The 4,327-nt window shown below is 43.2% G+C and overlaps 1 pseudogene; it reads left to right on the top strand.

Annotated features, from left to right (window-relative positions):
- Positions 1 to 205: 205 nt before the first annotated feature.
- On the top strand, positions 206 to 1,068 carry LOC116888261 (annotated as a pseudogene).
- Positions 1,069 to 4,327: the final 3,259 nt, after the last annotated feature.

Below are 4,327 nucleotides of genomic sequence, written 5' to 3'. Positions count from 1 at the left end.
AGTATTTAGTAAATGTGTAGAAGTCAGGGAGCAGGGTGGAACAGATGAAGAGGTCAGGTTGCAGTACAATTATCAACCAAAGTCTCAGGAAACCCCACATGGAGTTCTAAAGGTAGAACAAGTCCAGACTTCCCTAAGAAGTCCTGAGCAACATTCGATCTGAACAGTGGTGGACACACTAACCTGCTGGCTGCTCCAAGTCACCATGGACCTTGAAGGCCTGCAGTTCCTGTTGTCCCCTGCAAGTCTGGCAGCCCTGGCAAACGACTGGTTGCAAGAAGACTGCCCGGACCTCAGTTTTGCATCCTTGGTTACAGACAGGGTCGGCCCTCTTGCACGCTGCTCTGTAGGCCAAATACCCAGTGTTCTGGCAGGGCAACATTTCTTTGATGCTATCTTCACTCAACTCAACTGCCAACTGTCCTTGTTCCTCCCAGAGGAGTCGAAGCTGGTACCTGTGGTCAAGGTGGCAGAGGTCAGGGGACCTGCCCACCACCTGCGGCTGGGGGGATGGGTGGCTCTTAACACCTTGCTCCGCCACAGTGAGATTGCCAGTATGGCAGCAACAGCTGTGGAGGTGGTCAGGAACACTGGCTGGGCAGGACACCTGGCAGGCAACTAGGAAGGCCACAGGACTGGTAGAGAAGTATGGATTCCTAGTACGTGGGGCTGCATGCCACCCCTACTTCTTGGGAGGGTTGGTGATGGTGAAAGACAACCATGTGGTGGCAGCTGGCAGCAATGAAAAGGCAGTGTTGAAAGCCTGGCAGGCAGCTGGTTTTCCCCTGAAGGTAGAGGTGGAATGTAGCAGCAGAGGCTGGGGCTGACCTGGACAATTTCAAACCTGAGGAGCTACATCTCACAGCAGCTGCACTTAAAGCCAAATTGCCCAACATGTCTGTGGAAGCCAATGGGGGTGTCTTACTGGACAACCTTTCCCAGTTCTGTGGAACGAACATTGATGTCATCTGGTTGGGAATGCTGACCCAGGCTGCTCCAGCCCTGCATTTTCCCCTAAAACTGTTTGCTGAAGGAGATACTGCAGTGACTCATGCTTGCCAGTCCTAAAGCCAAAGAAGATGTCACCAGAATGGATTACTGTAGCTTGTTGGGTTCCTTGGGTCACACATCTTTAGGTTCAGAGGCCAACAGAACATACCTAACATTACCTAGGCTTCCCACTAGCTCTGCCATCTCCACAGCTTTTGTGACTTGCCAGGGCTGACTTTGGTTTTGCTTGCCTCAGTTTTCTCATCTGTGAAATAGGTCTAATAAATGTTCTGCATTCTGGGCTGTTGAACACACACACACACACACACACACACACACACACACACACCACCCTCAAATCCTGAGCATTGTTGGCCTTTTCACTGCTGTGCCTATATCTTATTTAACAGAGTTAGCTAAGAAGTCTCTAACTGAATCAGTCCAGGCTGGGATGAAAAACAGTGGCTCTTTACTAGGAGCACTCTGAGTAGCTGGGAAAAGAAGTCCTTTAAATTTTTAAGTGAAACCTGCATTGTGTACAAATCACAAGACCTTGATATAAAAGGGAGGTGAAAGGAAGGAGTATAATCCAGAGACTAAGATGGGAGAGTCTGTAAGACTGGTCCATCCCAGGGGCAGCTCTTTGTGGGCAATGTGGTCTCAGTTGGTGTTTACCAACTCAGATGATCAGATCTCTGTTTCTCAGCTGTGCAATTTCAGATCTAGTCAGGGAATATATAGAACTGTATTTATACTCACACATGGTACAAATTTACTGTAAACTATGTGATTGCATTAAGTATTCTCTGTTTTTAAATTATTTCAGAGGAAAGGCTTCCAAAACAACCACTTTATGGTTGTTATGAACATCTTTGCAAGTGTACTTGTCATAGCAGCTTGACTCAAACCTCTGACTCTTTAGCTTTGTATGAGGGAGAAATGAGAAATAATGAGAGAGACACATACAGAGAGAAAGAGACAGGCATAGAGACAGAGAGAAGAGGAAGAGACAAAGAGAGACAGAGACACATACACATACACACACACAGAGAGAGAGAGAGAGAGAGAGAGAGAGAGAGAGAGAGAGAGAGAATGTGTTTAGAAAATCACCTAAAGAAGAGCATGCAGTTTTGAAAGCCAGCTTGATCATTTCACATCCCTTTAAAAAAAATACATGGAGACACTCTAATTAAACTGAGCAGCTGATGTATTTTCCTGCATTTATAAAATGTACAGGGAAAAATATCCAGCAGTATCTTTGCCCTTGACTATCAAGATACTCAACAGAGAAGGCAAAGAGAATGTTATGGATGACATTAATGTATGGGGATCAGGAATTTATCAGGGGTGTTGGACTTATTTACATGATGCAGTGAAGGAAATTTATGAACAAGAAACTGAGAGAATGAAAAATGATATTAAATTTGCTAGTGCCTGAGATGGCATGGGGAATAGGAGAATTACATATGAGTAGCTTCTGTGTGAGACGTATTTTTGAAGAAAAGAAATGGCAGGTGAAGCTAGCTTCACTGGTGACATCACCAAATGATCCCTAGGGAAGTCAATCCAATTCTCTTTCCTTGTGCACTTCTAGGTATTTCTGAAATTTCATTCTCAGAAATGGTTTCATTATATATCACTCAGTGATTGTATTTTGTAGCCTAATATGTCTGCTGCAAAGCAAATTTGGGGATATATTCTTTTAACACTTTGTGAATACTTTCAAAATTTGAATCTGTTCAAGAGTGGAAAGAGTTCAGGTCTAGATGAGGGAAAATTATTTGTGTACACTGGGCTTGCACATAAGAGAGACAATAGGAGAAGCTTACCAGTTGTTTCTCAAAAAGCTGTCCCTCTTGTTTTCCCATGTATACGAAATTATGTGGTAGAGTATTATGGGTTGAAACTATGGCCAGAGCTCACTGTTTTAATGAAATGTTGTAACATTAACCATAGGCTGTTAGCTAAAATATATATCAAGTAAAAATATTTCTTAACACCTACTATATTAATATAGTGTGAGGAGCTGTCCAAGGAGCTGTCCTCACAGATGTGAGGAGCTGTCCTCACAGATGTGAGGAGCTGTCCTCACATATGTGAGGAGCTGTCCTCACATACTCCATTACAAGATGGCACCGGCATCCGGCAGAACGCACCTAGTAAAAAGGGCAATACGCAGGCGCCTGGTAACTTCCCTACTCAAAGGGACACGTACGCTTTTGGTACGCCATTTGGCATAATTGGCAGCACCAGTCAGAGAGTGACACGCCCCAGGCGAGGATAGTTTCCTATATAAGGGACGGTTATTCCTCACTCGGCGTCTCCGCATTGTAAGCTTATGCTCTCCCTCTCAAGACGCATTAAAGCTTTTCTGTAGTAGGATCCTGTGTGTGCCGCGTCGTTCCTGCTGGCGAGACGTAGCGCGGGACAATATAGCAGCTATTTTCAGTTTTTATTTTTTATTCAAATATCTGTCCTTTATATCTGTTTAAAATAATTGTGATGGTGGCATAGGTATTGTATATTTTGATGTTTTTCCACAATATATTTCTTGCACGGCAACATAGTCTTAATAAATATACCTTTTCATGACTTTATTTGCCATGATTTGCACATAAAAATTTCCATAGAAAAGTCTGCCAGTTGATAATTTCTGCACTACCAAAGAGAAGAAAAACTATTTGATCCAGTGCATATTAATGTTTCGACAGCATTTAAGATACTGCTGGATTGTTTTGCAAAATGACTGTGCTAGTTTACAACCAACCAAACGTTTCTACCTCACTTACCAGTTATTGCATTGAAAAGATACACTGTCTATTGCTGTAGAACAAGACTCTGCTGTTTTACTATGTGTTTAAGGATTAGCAAGATTTCATGGGTCTGTCACATGATTTGAAACAATTGCAAGACAAAGGAAGTGTATTATAAACATATACAAAGATGGTACAAGACACTTTCAACAATGTCTGTGCTTCTACATCTAGTTGTGAACATCTTGTCATTGTTTTGTTATCCCAAATGGCTGGGTATTACCTGGTGTTACCTGTTGCTGGCATGAATATCACCAGCCAAAAGCAGATGGGGAAATAACATGTTTACCTGTTTTCCATCATTGATGGAAGTCAGGACAGGAACTGAAGCTGAAGCAGAGGCATAAACTATAGAGAAAGCTGTTTATAGGTTTGCTTGGACACTTTCCTTCCTTCATTAAGAAAAATTAAGAGGGGTTTCCCTCTGAGCTGGGAACTGACCCTGTTTCACAGTTCTCTGTGCCCAGATCCTGCCAGGAGAGAGCTGAACTCCCAGGAGTGCTGACACATCTGAGAGCACAGGC

This window comes from Rattus rattus, chromosome X, assembly GCF_011064425.1.
Source record: "Rattus rattus isolate New Zealand chromosome X, Rrattus_CSIRO_v1, whole genome shotgun sequence".
Taxonomy (NCBI): Eukaryota; Metazoa; Chordata; class Mammalia; order Rodentia; family Muridae; genus Rattus; species Rattus rattus.
This window is presented reverse-complemented; position numbering and strand designations above follow the sequence as displayed.